General features: G+C 36.4%; 1 protein-coding gene across 10 annotated transcripts in view; it reads left to right on the plus strand.

The window, feature by feature from the left end:
• Nucleotides 1-1,907: 1,907 nt before the first annotated feature.
• The window catches only part of MAPK10 (mitogen-activated protein kinase 10), a 324,375-nt gene continuing 308,500 nt past the window's right edge, over nucleotides 1,908-17,782 (plus strand). For 5 of the 10 annotated variants that reach the window (XM_032239877.1, XM_032239867.1, XM_032239871.1 and 2 more), the window contains exons 1-2: nucleotides 1,908-2,469; nucleotides 7,518-7,632. The gene's annotated coding sequence lies outside the window, so the exon portion shown is untranslated. Of the gene's footprint in view, nucleotides 2,470-3,270; nucleotides 4,063-4,249; nucleotides 4,503-7,517; nucleotides 7,633-17,782 lie in introns of those variants that run through there. The other 5 variants (XM_032239872.1, XM_032239873.1, XM_032239868.1 and 2 more) reach the window with 5 other exon arrangements.

Below are 17,782 nucleotides of genomic sequence, written 5' to 3' on the forward strand. Positions count from 1 at the left end.
CAAATCAGACTCATTTTCTGTCATCTCAAATATTTGTCATTCTTTTTAGTGAGAACATTTGAAATCCTCTCTTTTAGTTATTTTGAAATAGGCAATATATTATTATTAAGTGTAGTTACTGTACTGTGCAATGGAACACCAGAGCTTATTTCTCTTTTCTAACAGAAACTTTGTACCCGTTAGCCAATGTCTCACCTTTCCTTGTCCACCTCTCTGCCTCCAGCCACTGGTAACCACCATTCTACTTTCTATTTTTACAAGTTTGTCCCTTTTAAAACTTCACATATAAGTGAGATTATATGGTGTTTGTCTCACTGTGCCTGGCTTATTTCACTTACCATAATGCCCTCTAGTTTCATCCATACTGTTGCAAATGACAGAATTTCCTCTTTTTATGAGACTGAATAGTATTCCAGTGTGTGTGTGTGTGTGTGTGTGTGTGTGTGCACTATACATAATACACACACACACACACATATATGTATATATAAAATTTTAAAAATCCATTCATCTGTTGATGGACACTTTATGACTATTAGAATAGTGATGCAATAAACATGGGAGTGTAGACATCTCTTCAACATACTGATTTAATTTCTGTGGGATTGGGGAATTGACTTTTGATATCCAAACTTAGTATACAGTACCTCAAAAGCCATAATGCCAATTATTTTGTGTTATAAAGTTGTTTGGCTATCAATCCATATTTTTGCATGAGATAGTTATCTTGCAGGTAGGCCCATTGAGAAGACCAGCAGGCGGTCTTGACTGATTCTTGTTGAAATTGAAATTAGAGTAAAGGGACATCCAAACACTTATCCAATTGACTACAATGACATGCAACTAACTGAAATCTTTCTTTTTCTAATTTTTCTTCCCAAATAAAACAACAGCAGCAACAGCAACAAAAACAACAAAACCTTATTTGTTTCTTACAGTTTTCTGATGTGTTTCAGTGTCTACAGTCACTGCTGAGTTTGCATCTGTTGCATGTTGTATCTTACTGGTAACATATGGAAGAAACTTCTTATTCATATAAATATGCTGGTTCTAAAACAACGTGGAATCACGTACAACTCAGCACTATTGGTAGCAATAAAGAGAAACCTACCTCAAAGGAGTGTAAGCAAAAAAGAAATTGAATTAGATTATGTAATTTAGACAAGTCCAAAGCCTGGAAATGGTTTAAGAAAAATTTGTACTGAAAATTTTTCTTACATAAAACAGGTCAAACAAATTTGGTAAACCTAATTTTTTTTTAATAGTGCAAGTAGTAAACTGCTGTCATTCCAAGAAAGTATTATTTGTAGATAGTAAAACTGTATGAAGACTTAAAAAATACCCTATAACAGTTAAAGGCAGAGCAAATTACTTAAATAAAATTACGACATTAGTTCCAAATAGTAACAGTACAATTTGTATCTGTTTTCTAGAAAATATCTGCAATTAAAAAAAAAAAAAGCTGATGCATTAACTCAAATTAATCAGTATTTTCTTTGTACACTCAGATTGCAACTTAAGTATTAGGCTGTTGAGTTTGGTTTAGTGGATATTTATTCAGGATTTTTTACAAAAACAAGGAAACAGAGAAGAGGAACGGTGTTGTGCAAATGACCTCTGGGTTCAGGCGAGACTCAAATGCCTGCTTTTCCTCTGAGGTTATTACCATCTCTTACTTGTTTGACGTTTAGATATATTGCAGGAGATAGTTGAAAAGCAGAAGTTGACTGCATTTCCAGTGGTGTTTTGCTCTGCTGGTATTTGTTCCTCGGTGCCGCTGTGCAAAGGGCCAGAGCTGCATCAGATGGATCTTTTCTTCAGGTTGTGCAGGCTGGCTGCCGTGATGTAGTTGCTGATGTTGGCTGCTGACGATCCTTATTCTTTACATTTGCATGGTCCTCATTTAACCGGAAAACACAGTAGCTGTAGCTGCACATAGACTTTTCCTCTTTCTGTTTCCCCCTCATACCCCTCCCTAGACCTCTCTGGGCTTTGACGTCATGTGTGCTCCTTTCAGTTGCCATAGCAACCCCATTCCCCAAGCCCTCTCTGTCCGTCTCCTCTGGTAGGTTCCACAATGGTACAGGCAGCATCACGCTGCACAATGGTTTCTAGGCAGTGAAAGAGGGTGATTCAGCAAGCCACTCTTCTTCTTTTCTCTTTAACCTCCCTTCACTTTTTATTTTTATGGGGGTGGGTGGTGCTTGCTATATGCTTACCTTTTTCTTTTCTTTTTTCATTTTTACAAATTTCCTTTTTTGTCCTCACCCCTCAATTTCTAGGGGCTTGAGTGAGTTTAAGATTGGGTTTTCTTGGAAATCACCTGTCCATCGTTAATTTTAAACAATTTCCCTATCGCCAAAGAATCTCTTCCTTATTAGTCTGGAATGTGGTTAATGAAAAACAAGTAGGGAGGATTTCTGGGGCAAACACTGCTGGATCAGGATCGTAGTTCTCAGGCACGGAATGGTAGGTGGCTCTTTGCTCGTTCTGGGTTCTAACCTGTTTTTGGAGGGTGGGGTGATGTCTATGGGTTGCTCCTGGTGGGGCGGGAGAGGGAGTTTGGAAGAGACGCTAGAAATGGGGTGGAAAGCAGGTTAATCAAGTGAACTAGCTTTGAGGCAAGAAGCCACCAGCTTTACCCTCTGTGCAGAACATCTCTTACCAGACTTGGGCGTGTTGAAACCTTTCTGTTTGGAGTGAGGGGTAGCAGAGGGAGGGAGGGAGCATTCTTATTGTGAACAGGGGTTTTTAGACCAATGCAGAGCTACAAAAGGAAATGGAAACAGAGAGAGAGAGAGAGAGAGAGAGAGAGAGAGAGAGAGAGAGAGAGAGAGAGAGAGAAAGAGAGAGAGAGACAGACTACATAGAGAGGGAGAGGGAGAGAGAAGCAAAAAAAAGCTGTGCTTGTTAGAACTGCTGACCTTAGTTCCATATCTGAAAAATACAATGGGTTCTATAAAACATTTAAAATAATGTCTTTTAGTTTAAATTTATGTTTACTTCCTGAGAAGTATAACTTAAATATTTAAGATGTATTTTACTAAGGAGCAGTATTTATATATATTAGGTGTAAGACTAATGGCATTACTCTTGCAGAACAACTCTAGGCTAAATCTGAGCTGGAGAGAGGAACACAGAACAGGGGTCAGGTTAGAGATAAGAGGAAGCATTGGCACTGCAGTCAAATAGGTAAGGGGTCCCTTTAAGAAAGTGATCTAGTCACAGCAGGCAGCATTTTTTTTTTTTTTCATGGCAAGGTTCCCAGGTATTCTGTGCTGGGATACTGTGTCCCCTACAAATGTCAGAGCTCTTTTGAAAAAAAAAAATCAATGATAAGTATGGTAATATATTTATTAGAATCTATGTGTTTATGCCTTCAACAAAATAATGTAATTTACTGGAAAATCTATAAGTAAATCAGATTATAGATATTACAAGAAAATTATCCATCTATATATTTTTCTCACCCTCCTCCCACATTTAAATCTAGAGACCTAGTCTCTGCTTTTACCCCCTTAAACAGATAACTTCCCAGGATACTGCAATTTAGCCACAGAAAAAGAATGGCTTATCCCAGAGCAGCAGGCTCTGAAGCAATCACAAGGTTGTTTACATGGGCTGCCTTTGGTGCAGAGCCTGACAGTGTCTATACAGCAGCCCTGCCTGCTTCTGGTATGTTGACGATAACTTTTATGAACAAACTGCAAGGAAGCAGGCTAAGTCATATGGGACAGGCCACAGTTCAGGTGGAAAGAAAATGAGTGGAAGCGCACCAGGCATTGCCAGTACAACATCCAATATCTCCCTGTATCCCTAATCTGCTCGTTGTCGGACCCTGGAAGATCCCACAGAATGCTTATCAACATATTTAAAATGGTTGCAGTAAGGACCATTTCTCTCAGAGAAGCTTCTGTGAATTTTCTACTTTAGGTCAGTATAGATGTTATAAATGTATAACAAATAAATATATAAGTGTAACACAAGCTTCCGACTTCACTTCAGAACCATTGGATGGTTTAGGGGTTGGATGCTTTGGATGTAGCAGCTTGGCTGCCTCTGGTATGTATTCCCTTCTCTTCCTTGATCACACTCTTAAAATTGACATAAAGTATTGGGTTAGGTTATTTTATTATGTGGACCAACTGGGGTTTCTCTCCCCTGCAATGGGACTAGAAAATCAGATGACAAAGGTGGTGTGACCTTAAATATTAGAGTCTTCATGCTTTCTCATTTGCATGTCATTCCTCTGCTGTTGCAAAGCGACTTTAATTTGAGGGGCTCCTTTTCTTAAAAAATCCTCACAGTTTCAGTAAAAAGATTCTGGATAATGAGGCAGTAAGAAATTATATGTAGAGTGGAAAAATCAGCTGCCTCCAGCTTCCTGCCTGCTCGCCCCAGAACAGCATCTGCTGTTGAGAGGAGTGTGTTTGCCATGCTGGAAGGGGATGTTTATGAACAGATCCCAGAGGGACTGAGTGTGTTTTTGCTGTCATTGTCTGGTACGTCTGCAGCTATTAGTATTTAATGGTTTCATAGTACATGGTCTATATATTTTAAGGTTAGAATGAACTGAGAATTTATTGTCAATGCTATAAAATGTAAGTATTTTAAATTTATAGAAAAATTAATAAGATTTTCCTTGTTAGTATATCATACAGGAATATCATAAGCAAAACAAATTTGCCCAACCTAAGTAATCTGAGAAAACCTCCCATGTTTAAAGGCATAAACAAGGTTTTATTGTGGTTTCATGTAAATCAGTCTCTTTCTTTGGGTGAAGCCTAGTTATAAATTCTTCTTATGCTGAGACTAAAAGCTAAAAACAAATTGGGTGTTTACTTGTTTGTTAAATATGGGAATAGATATTCTCCCTTCATGCTCCAGTTCCGGCCTCAGGTCACATTTGTAGCTAAAGGACTTTCAGTGGAATTGGTGTGTTCAAATCGAATGATTGCTTGGCCGCTTATCAGAATAATGGACTCAAAACAAGAGAGACTTCCTTCAATTAGAATAAAAAGCAAACACATTGTTATCTTCAATTCTTTCTTCATTGCCCTTTCTATTTCCTCTTACAGTCTCTTTTAAGCTTTTGGTTGGACATTGCAACAATCATACAAAAAGAGGCACGGAAGTGTCCAGTAGTGACAAGAATGGAGTACAGTGCTCTGTTTGCTGCAGGACTGCTGAGTGCCTCCCTCTTACCACACATGCATCTATTATTGCATCTTCTTCTGAGGACCAAGGACTTGTGGAAAAAGTTGGGCCTGGAGACTAGTAGGGGAGATGCTTACTGGTAAAGAAGAACAGGGTCCATTTGCTTCTTTGGCATATTGGATTTTTTGCATTACATAAGTCTGAGATGAGACACTGTATTGCTGATTCAGATAAAAAGATCATGCTGCATATTGATTGTTTTAAAAAATGTAACTTAGAATTGGAGCCCATCTTTTCAGAAATTCACCTAGCTGTACATGTTTGCATAGTGATGTTGTAAGGTTTTGACTAAAGATTATTCAGTTTGAGTACATTTTATCCTCATGAGCCAATCAAGGTAAAGAAGGGGAAAATACGAGAGCTGTTTTGCATACCTTTTGTTTTCTGTATTTAATAGGGAGAAGCTTTATTTCTTATTGTGAATCTTGGTAGAAACTGTTAAGAGAAGACGTCAGGTAATATTGAAAGTCACTAAATAGAAACATTTTAGTTTTAAAATGTAGACCTCAAACTATACTATATTTGGTAAATAATTTTCTAGTTTATTTGATGTTTTGGATCCATAACAAGCCACTATGGCTTTTCTCACAGTTATTGTCTCTGGTGACTATGAGATGTAAAACCCCTAAGGCTTATGGAAATAATGCTTGTAGGAATGGAAATCGAAGTTTCCAATGGAAAAAGGAACGACTAAAGTCTCCTGAGAAGCATTCCTATCCACAGCTGCTCTAAACCCCTGAGTGGTGTGTAGGTTTAAGGCAAAGCTCCCCTATAGGGCAATCGGGCATATGCAGTGACCTGCTCAGTAATAAACAGGAGTTTCACTACCTTGTGTGTGTGTGTGTGTGTGTGTGTGTGTGTGCGTGTGTGCGTGTGTATGAAGAAAAACAAAAACAAAAACAGCAGTGACTTTAAAGTTCTAGAAATTCATCTTAGTGACTTGTCTTCATAGAGATAAAACTGACTCCTGTTTGTCTATGTTAACCTGCCCGGGTGTCCTGTGCGTTTTCTGAAAATGGATTGCTTAAAGCAATTGTCCTCTTCTTATAGATTGGAAATGGGATCTGAAAGCATTGATAGTGAAGTGAAGCTCTTAGGTTAGGTCTGTTTATATGTTTATTCAGTGTTTGTAGGTGGAAGCTCCATCACAGCACTTATATAATATAGTAATTGCCTATTCTTGTATTACCTGTATTCTCTACTAAGTTATAATCCCCATCAGGGACTGACTTTGTCTGTTTGGCACACAATAGGGACACACCAAATATTCATTAAATGAATATCTCTCATGTACTGAATTCTCTGCTAAGTGCTACGGTAGAAAAAATTGGGAAGCTGTAACACAAAGTTTCTGCCAATTGGAATCTATACTCATTTGGGGAGGTGAGGCTAAATATCAATAAAGATGGTATAAAATCAAGGGCCCATATTAGTGTTTTGATAATAAGTGCAATAGAAATTCAGAGGTGAAAGGAATCCACCTGGTCTGAAGTGGTGGTAGGTAGCAGTTAGTCCACACTAGGGTATCGGGGTGAGGTGGTGGGTGATGAGAGAGCAGTAGTTCTAGAAGTAATTGTAAGCACCTGGCCAGGAAAGAGACTCTTAGTGTGGCAAAGAGGAGGCCTATTTTGGGTATGATGACCATATTTTCCAAACTAGAAATAAAAACTTATGGTTTGACAATGGGTAGCATGTTAAAAACTACCACAGAGTCTGAAGAATAGTGTCTAATATAATGGTGGGAAGAACAGGCGATAATTGTGAAAAAGTAGGTTTGTAACTAGATCAGATGATGGAAGAACATAAATACAGGTCTTTTCAGAGCAACTCCAGTTTAGGTTTACTTTCTTTTGCATACTTCAGAGGTTTTCAAAATGATCCTCCTTTATTTATACCTATGTAACCATTATTCCAATTAAATCTTATATGAAAATCAGAATATGTAAATGTATGTAACAGTGGAGCTCTCCCAGTTGAAGATGAGTGGGATGCCTTGTATTAGAAAACCAAATTCATATCACAAGACCAATTATATCAACTGAAATCAAAATTACTTATTTGGTTTATGCTCAGATATTAAAATATCTAGTTGTTCTGGTATTGATAACATCAAAGTTCTTGTGCTTGCAATAAATTATGAATAGAGATAACTACCTTGAGATGTTTCCTTTCCTCTGCCTGCACTCACCCACCCAATAACCAATTGTCTTTGATGTCAGCTTTTTGGTTTTCTAAATACAGGTGAAGTTCCCATTTAAATCTTAAAATCAAACTCATCTGTTTTTCGGCTTTGCTTTCAGGCTAGTGTGAGAAACACCAATGACAGACCCATCTCAGATTTTCACTATGGCAACTCATGCAAGAAACTGTTGAATTAGACCTGTTTCCTATAGATGAGAAACCATACAAGCTGTGGTGAGTTGCAAATTTAAAAATATTCCTTAGCATGAAAACCGTGATCTACATAACCAATTTAAATATCGCAGATGGTTTGGTATATGGATCTGGAGAAATACTGCTCCAAATAATGTCAACTACAGAAGTGAAAATCAATAGAACAGAATGTTTAATGGTGTGGTACTACTAATACCGCATACAATAGTGAAAAGTCTTGAAGTGCATGGGTGCAGCAGATAATACCATGATACTACCACCATGGATGATACCTGCAATTAACATTTTCAGGTGGCAGAGTAACAGTTGGGTACCATTATTTTTAAGTAACTTTTATTATTTGCAACATTGTAGTATATTGTACTGATTCATCTTTAGTAGAAAAATTGGTTCTGAGCTAAATTATGGTTTTCAATTTCTTTTAGGAGCACACACACACACACACACACACACACACACACACACACACCATTTAGCTTTTCTGAAATAAGAGTAGAGAAATCACAGTTTTATAAAACTCAATTCATGGGCATTTTAGCCTACAAATCCTTTTGCTTAACAAAACAATGTTAAACATAGATCCAGTTGCTCTGCCTTGTTGGAATAACTTTAAAAATTTATTATTTTATAAAAATATCAGCACACATGGATAGAATATCTTTTTAAATCAAATACTTGATGCTTCATAGTCACTAAAGTCAATAGTCAATAGATTCCAGCAGAGATGAATGAGTTATAATCTGTCAAGTAACATATTTGAGAACTAGAGTTTGATTGTGGTGCTTATCAGACTCCAAAACAAGCTGTTTTGAGCTAGTGATCAATATCTTTCTTTCATTTGCCTAGTGGCTTATATAATTCTAGATAGGTAGGCTGCCCTGTGAATTAATGTATAGCTATAACTGCAGAAGACTGTTGAAATTAATCCTAGAGTTACTTCATATAGTGATTTTATAAAACAATTCATAAAAAACAACCTGTCTCCCATTATGTTGAGAAAACAGATCTGATAGCCATCACTATACTGTGCTTAATCAAAATGTATTTAATGAGTGTTACAAAGAATCACATATAATTGCCAATAACAAACGATTTTTGATCTAAAATAAGGACAGTTTTATATGGTTGAACCTAATATGTTATATGTTACTACCAATGATGTAGACAGCATGTTATGCTCTCTCCATTCTGAATATTACTTCACTAATCAAACTCTTATTGAGAATCTGTGATATAGGTAGCATGTTTAGCTTTGGGGTAGATAAAAGGCAGTCCCTGCTTTAAAGGAGACCTCAGTCTAAAGAGTGTAGTGCTTATAATAAAATGTTCTTATTAATGGGGCAGTTGGGTTCCAGAGTGTGGCATTTATAAAGTGCTATTACGTGAGTAGGTATAGAGTGCCAAAGGAAGTGCGTCGGAGGAGACTAACGCAGATGTGGTAGAGATTAGTCAAGGAAGGGTTCCCAGAGGAAGGGATCTTTTAGTGAACTATTAAGCACAGTAAGAGAATAGCCAGGGGAAGGGAGGATGCAGTGCATAGTGGGAACATTTTTTAACAGACCCGGAAGCCTGAGAGAGCATGATTGTGTGGGGATACCAGGTATCGTTTACTATGCTGGAACAGAAATTGTAGTGGCAGAGATAAAGTTAAGGAGGAATACAAGACATGTGCCATGAAGGGTTTCTTAGATAAAATTAAGGAGTTTGGAATTTGTTTCAAAGTGAAGAGCTTTTGAAAGATTTTAAGTAGGAGATCAACATAATCAGTTTATTTTTTATACCATACGCATAGAAGAGTGTATAAAACAGAGGTTAAAGAATAATTGTAAACCAAACATCACATAAACAAATCAAACAACATAAAACAAATCAAACAAATAAATCAAACATTACATAATACACTCCTGGCAAGCCCTTATGTGTCCCTTTCAGATCACATACTTTTCCTTCCTCACTTCTAACTACTATCCTACCTTTTGTCATGCACATTACCTTGCTTTTCTTTGTAGGTTTTCTAATTATGTGTGCATCTCTGTACTATAAATCTTAGTTCTGACAATGCTTCAGCTCATGTATTTAGAATTATAGCATATATACTCCCAGTCACCTGATTATTTTGCTAACATTGTGAGATTCTTCCATGTTAATGCATAGAGTTATTCATGTAAATTGTTGTATAGTATTCTACTATATTACTATGCCAAAATGTACTTATCTAGTCTACTGTTGTTGAACATTTGGATTAAATCTATTTTATTTAATGCTAGCATAAATATAAATTTAATATAATTTTTATGTTTATATATTAGTTATCATAGATTCTGATATTTACCCTTCTCTAGGATAAATATCAAGGGAAGGAACTGCTGAGTTTTTGGGTATGTGCGCCTTTAATTTTACTAAATAATTCCAAAATATTTTCCCCAATCAGTTGCATCAATTTACATTCCCAGCATCAGTATGTGAAAAACTCTACATTCTCAACAACACTTGATTTACAAGTTCCTAAATTTTGCTAATCAGGTAGATACATAATTGTACTCATAGAAGTATTAATTTGCATTTTGCTGATTACTAATGAAGAAGAGCATCTTTCCTTTTTTTTTTTTTTTTTTTTGGTAATTTGGTTTTCCTCTTTTGTGAAGTGCCTGCTCAAATTTTTTTGAGATGTGTCTTTCAAAATAATAACTAACACTTATTGAGTTCTCACTGTGTAATAGGCACTATAGTAAGTACTTTATGAACAGCTCATCTTCCTATTATCCCTATAATTTACAGGTAAGCAAACCAAGGTTTAGAGAAGTTAAATCACTTACTGACAATCACACAGTTAAGAAACAGTGGAGTTAGCATTCAAGCCCAAGTCTTTCTGATTCCGGAGTTCTTCAGTTTCTCAGAGAATGTTTGGAAGGGGATTTGATTAGAACCAGGGAGAATATTTAAGGTGCTATTGCAGGAATCTGCTTAAAAAATAAGTGCATAAACCAAAGAATTGCCAGTAGGGTATATGTAACAAGCAACCGAAATTGGTAATGAATGTGGTGGGCAAAGGCGGGATTTAAAACATCTCAAGTTTTAATACCTATCAGCTAGGTAGACTCAATATTAGTCATACAATGTGTATGTGCACACACACACACACATTGTATGTGTATACACACATTGTATGACTAATAATGTCATCTATTGTACATGTATTATACAATACATTGTCATATATTGTGTGTGTGTGTATATGTGTACATATATAGAGTACAGGTATTGTTGTAGGTACCAAGAATTCATTTTACAAAGTCCAGGCATTGTAGTACTTACTAGAATGCATCTTATAACTCTACAATTCAATGAGATGAATTTAGTTCACAGGCTCATACATTTTAGGCTTTAAAGCAACGACATTGTTCATTTGGGTCAAACCTTTACTTTTTTTTTTTTTTTTAAAGATATGAAAGCCGCTGCTAAAATAAGGTAAGTGGCTTGTTTGTTCAAGATCACATGTTACTAGGTGTCAGGTTAAGAATAGATATCAGGCCTGCAAAAAAATGCAAAGAAATAACAACCACCTGATTTTTAAATTAACAAGTGATGACACAATCAACCTATCCTATTTCCTAAACATTTCTCAGATCAACCTTTTTTCATCTAAATCTGTTGTTACTGCCATAATTTAAGTCCTACTCCTCATCTTTAGCAGGTTTATTTAAATAGCCTAGTATACTATCTTCTTGTCCATGATTCTACCAGTGAATCCACCAGACTTGTTATTTGATTTGCAGTTGTTACTGTATAATTTCCCTATTTAATTTTTGATATACTCTGTCATCCATGTAATAACTTCCCTTTTCCTTAAGACATGCTATACTCCTGCAGGGCAGGTGGCTCACGCTTTTGTAATCCCAGCACTTTGGGAGGCCAAGGCTGGTGGAACACCTGAAGTCAGGAGTTTGAGACCAGCCTGACCAACACGGTGAAACCCCATCTCTACTAAAAATACAAAACTTAGCTGGACATGGAGGTAGGCACCTATAATCCTAGCTACTTGGGAGGCTGAGGCAGGAGGATCCCTTGAACCTGGGAGGTGGAGGTTGCAGTAAGCCAAGATTGCACCACTGCACTCCAGCCTGTGTGACAAAGTGAGATATGTCATACTCCTGTTCACCCCCATTTTAGACACTCATGACCTTTTAAATTGCTTGGAAACACCAGTGTGCTTCAATTTCATCACACATACTCAAGTATTTCCTACCTCTGTGATTTACTTCATGCTGTTTATTCTGCCTGTTTTCGCTCTGCAAAGCCCTTACTTACTCCTTTCCATCCTTTAAGACATTTGCAACTCTAAGATGGTCTGGGGGCTAGCAGCATGGACATCTCCTGGAGACTGATAGAATGCAGCATCTCGGGTCCTACTACTCAGACACAGTGATTAAGAAACTGCATTTTCACCAGATTCCTAGGGGATTTTAATACATGTTAAAGTTTGAGAGTACTATTTAGAACCACTTTAGATTTCATAAGATTCTATCTCCTCCTGGAAACCTTTGAGATCCCTTCCATCCAGCATTGAGTCATTCTTGGTGCTCTCACCATAACCTGTGCATTATCCACCTCACTGTACTACCACAGTATCTTGTTATCTGTTTATTATCTGTTTGTGTCTTCTTTGCCTCCCACCTTAGCCAGGGGGTATTTTGAGCCAGATTCATCTTTGAATTTCTTATACATAATTCAGTGCCTAACACTTGATAGGTACTGCATAAATATGTATTGAATGATTGACAAAAGAGAGAAGAATGAGAAAGAGGTAGATAATACAGAAACAGAAGCAGGACAAAGACAGACACATGAAGAAAATAACACACAGTGAAAGAGACTTCCATAGAGATAAAACGACATAAAGGCACCGCAAATTCTGTCTCTGGATACAATCTGGAAAGCAGCCTGGCAGAGAGTCCACAATCTTAAGGTTAGATGATAGCCTTTGTGGTTTGTCTCAGAAGAAAAATTTTACTTAATTTCTCATTTAACAGCATTGTTTTTTGTTGGCTTTTATAAGTAAATTTTTCCAAAATTTGCCCTACTTTCCTAAACAAACTGTTAATACTGTCATTTTTTACTATTCAGAGCCCGCTTGGAATATTATGTGTAGCTTTTAGTGCCCTCTATGTTCATAAAATGAAGTGGATCCTGAAGATTATGTTGAGGATGGTGATGATATAGAAACCATATCTTGTGATGCACAGTCAAGAGAAATTACAGTGTTTTGCCTGGAGAACAGAAATGAAAAGATCGAGGCAGAGGGAGGCAGTGCTAGAGAGAGAAAGAGAGTGCAACTTAGCAAGCAGCTGCTTTCAATATTTAAGGGCTTTCATATGAAAGAAGTTAGAGGATGCAGGATTGTTTTTAAGTTGTACTGAAGGCAGAACTAAGAGACCAATGAGTGGATAGTAGGTACTGCACATAAAAAATTTTTGATTATAAGAACTGTTTGAGTCTGTGCTTTTTGAAAAGTAGTAAAGTTTTCATCACTGGAAGTATTTAACTATCTTCAGAATTGAACAAATATGAAGAGCTTTTTAGAGATGATACTATGTGGCACAGGAGATTGAACTAAATGACTGTAAGATCTAAGGTCCTTATTACTTATAAATCTATAGTTGTTCAGAGAAGTACAGGAAGAATGGCGGTAATAAAGAATTACAATAATGGTTAACGTTTATTGAGTGACTACTTCACGCCAAGCACTGTTCAGAGTGCTTCCCATGTACTAGTTCACTTGGGCCTCACAGCAATACTACTGAACATTTCTGTTTTACAAAAGATGAAAACAAAGCACAGGTGATTTAGTAACATACTCCAGGTCAGGCAGCTAGTGGTGCATGATTCTGACTCTGGAGCATATGCTTTTTATTACTATGCTATATTCTTTGTAGTGTTAAATATTAAAATTGGACCCAAATAGAGCCTTAAAATATTGATGTGGTTTGAATTCCAGGTAAGTATAAGAATTCCAAGGAATGGTAACAGTAACATAATCAAAGTGAAAAGAGATAGAAATTAGCATAACAGGTTTGTCGACACAAATGTCTTACAAATGAGACAAATAAGAGAATATTCAGAAATGTTTAATTCTGTAGTGCTGTTCTGTCTTGCTTCTCAATGGCTGCAAGTTACTAAGGTGGGAAATTAAATCTTTAGGCATATTTAACCTGGTAAAACCAGTGTAAGTAGCCCTAGACTGTGATCAGAATTTTTTGTTCCCTCCAAATTCTTATGTTGAAGTCCTAACCCCAAGAAGATGGTATTACGAGATGGGGCATTTGGGAGTTGATTAGGTCATGAGAACAAAGGTGACTGGGATTAGTGTTCTTATAAAAGAGTTTCCAGGGAGCTAGCAATATTTTCTACCATGTGAGGATATAGCAAGAATACACTGTCTATGTGCCAGAAAGCGAAACCTCACCAGACGCTGAGTCTGTTTGTATCTTGGACTTACCAGCCTCCAGAACTGTCACAAATATATTTCTGTTGTATATAAGCTGCTAAGTTTATGGCATTTTGTTATAGCAGCCTGAATGGACTAAGACATTCTAGTATTGTATAAAATTTTCACAAACTTTTTTCTCCACTGATTGGTAGAACATCTAGCTGTGTCTTAGGAAGATGCATTTGGGGCTGTCATTGTTTGAGAGTTCCCAAGTAATTTGATGCCTTATCAGGAGCACATATTCAGTGCTTTCTCTTAGAAATTGGGATTTTCCTGGAGTTTATTTGAAGACTGAGTAAGCATGTGCAAAAATTTTAGGTTCTTCATAAATAATTCTCTGTATTTTGATAATCAGTGTCAAAGGAACTACTATTAGAATCAAAGTATGAGATTTTAATGAAAATTTGGTTAACATAACAAACCTATTCAGGTTAAGACTTGAAAAATTTAATGTACAGTTGAACAGCATTTACTACATGTGATAATTTATTATTTGCATTGTAGATACTATAAATTTTGTATGTCAGATGTTTTAAAGTTTTCTTTCTATTTTTACTTTTGGAAGGCCCAGGTGGGTTGTGAGTGCTTTAAATCCTGAGACTGACTTTTAAGCTGTTTCAGATTTAACTGTGGACAATCTTCATAGTATTGCTTTCAGAAAGTCACTTCTAAATCTTAAGAATGAATGTAATTCTGTTTTGGAGTTCAGTTTATTAAAATATAGATACATCTTAATAAAGATACTCTTCTATATTAAGACACACACACACACACACACACACACACACACACACACACACACGTGGGTACATATGTAATATTTGACTCATTCCCTGCCAAAAAGATTGAATAAAGTATATTAAGCAAAAACTATGTGAAAAAATGAGTAGGAAACAACTTAAGCTATACAGCTGACCTTTGAACAATATGGGTTTGAACTGTATGGGTCTACTTATATGTTTTTTTTTTTCCCCTAAACAATCTTGGATTAAAAATATAGTATTCCTGGGATGTGAAACATCCAGATATGGAGGGCTGACTTTTCCTACAAGGCTGATTGTTGGACTTTAGTATGTGTAGATTTGGTTAGAGACCTGAGGTCCTGAAACCAATTCCCTTAATATACCTAAGGATGACTGCATTTTATCTTTTGTGAGTTTCAGGGTAGTACAGTCGGCCTTCTGTGTCTACAGTTTCACATTCGTGAATTTAACCAACCATGGTTTGAAAATGTAGTTATGCCTATGATGGTTATATCTGTACTGAACACATTTTTCCCTTGTCATAAATAATACAGTATAACATCGATTTACATAGCATTTACATTGTATTAGGTACCATAAGTAATCCAGAGATGACAAAGTATATGGGAAAACGTGTGTGGATTGTATGATACTACCATTTTATATAAGGGGTTTGAGCATCCTTGGATTTTGGTATCCTCAGGGGTGGTCCTGGAATCAATCCCCTGAAGACAGCTTGTGACACCTCTATGTCATGTCATATGTTTGTTTGACTATCCTGTTGTCAACCAGGGTTCAGGTTAACAAAGTGAAGTATCACAGGCAATAATCTTTCATTCATTGTACTGATTGTAGTTTTGGTCCTTTGTACAGATGTCTGACTCTGTATTATAATTTAAGGAACCAAAACACATTCTAATTTTCACGTATCTCTGCTTCTAAAACTGATAACATGTTTAAAATTTCCACTTGCCCTTTTAGTTGACGACTCCTATTCAAGTAGAAATGTTATGAGGCAAATTGATTGGCTTGCTAACTTGATAAACTAACTTGAATTAAGGTATGAATTGGTCATAACGGATTTTGGATCAGAGGTACTAACCATTTTTTAATAAATGTGGTGCATTAAAATAGCAGGACACTGAAGGAATATATAGGAAAAGTTTTTATATGGAGAGGGAATCAAGAATGGTCTAAAACAGAGTGTTTTGTTCGAGTTTAGGAGATTATTTTAAAGTTTTATTCATATGGTCTCTGGAAAAGGAAGAGGCCTTCATGCTAGATTTTTATCCCAGCTGTCATGAATTACTATTTCTTTGGGCAAGTCTTAATTTCTAAGGTGACTAAGACACCAATAGTTTCACTGGGTATATTGGAAAATCCCAGTACAGTTTATAAATCCTAATTTCTAAAGTCAACTTTTAAAAGATTTCTCCCATAAGTAATCAATGAACAAATATTTGCACACATTAGTCCTTCTTTAGCAAAGAATAATTTTAATATAAGACAAAGCTGGGCTTCAACTGTAAATGAGAGAGTTGTAATAGATAATGTCTAAATTTCTTTAATTATAAAAATTATGTGGATTATGTTTCACAGATTGAATTAAAGAATGAGATGATACCTAGGAGTTTACATTCAAGCTGGGTACCTTGGTGGGGGAAGCCTTGGCTAGTGAAGAACTCCATGAGGATGCAAAACAACTATGAGGGAAAGAGAGGGCTAGGAAAGCTCTTAGAGAGGGACTTGCCAATGCAGTTTTGCTTTAACCTCCCCTCTTTTGTTGCTTTCAGCTTAATTCTGCCCATTCTTATTTACTCTAAATCAAGAAATAAGATATTTTAGCTATAGGAAGTCACTTCTAATTATTAAAAATGTACTATCCATTAGGAAGATAGTTTATGCATTGCCAACCAAACTACATCAGCTTTCCAAGTTCGCATCATTCTTTATCCTAAAATTATCCTTTGCTATTGAAAGACTAGTGTGCACAAATATTTGTTTATTGATTTACTTATGAGAGAAACCTTTTAAAATTTGACTTTAGAAATAATGATTTCTAAACTGTACTGGGATTTTCTAACATACTAGGTGAAGCCGTTGGTATCTCCCTCCCTCCCTCCCTCCCTTTCTCCCTCCCTTCCTTCCTTCCTTCTCACCCACAAATATTTACTGACCGTTTACTCTGTACGAGGTGCTACAGAAACAAAGATAAATTTGACTTAGTCTCTGTTCCTAAGCAGCTCACTATTATACTAGGGGGCTTAGGGGGTGGTGAGAGAAAGGAGAAAATCCTGTGAATAAATCTCACACATACAATAGTTTCTTTGATAAATGTTGAGAGCTGGTGTGGTGGCTCATGCTTGTAATCCCAGCACTTTGGGAGGCAGGATTGCTTGATCCCAGGAGTTTGAGACAAGCCTGGGCAACATAGCAAGACACTAACTCTACAAAATATATATATATATATATATATATATATATATATATATATATATATCTGAGTGTGGTGACATATGCCTATAGTTCCAGCTACTTGGGAAGCTGAGGGGTTAGAATTCCTAGACCCCTGGAGGTTGAGGCTGCAGTGACTGTGATGGTGCCACTGCACTCCAGTCTGGATGACAGAGCAATACCCTGTGTCTAAACTCAACTTCTATCCAGGCATTCTTAAATGAGGTTCTGCAGAGAAACATGTGCCCACTGCCCTCAGGCAGTAATTCTCAAACTTTTTAACCTCATGATCCCTTTATATTCTTGAAAGGTATTGAGAAACCTAAAGAATTTTTGTTATAGCCACTGGTATTTATCATTTTAGAAATTAAAATATAAAATTTTAAATATTTGTGTAATTTATTTACTAATGAACAATTGTAAGCCCATCACATGTTAACGTAAATAATGCTATCTTTTTATGAAAACTACTTTCTATAAAATAAAA

Source organism: Sapajus apella, unplaced genomic scaffold (assembly GCF_009761245.1).
Source record: "Sapajus apella isolate SASKATOON/1434 unplaced genomic scaffold, GSC_monkey_1.0 scaffold45, whole genome shotgun sequence".
Lineage (NCBI taxonomy): Eukaryota > Metazoa > Chordata > Mammalia > Primates > Cebidae > Sapajus > Sapajus apella.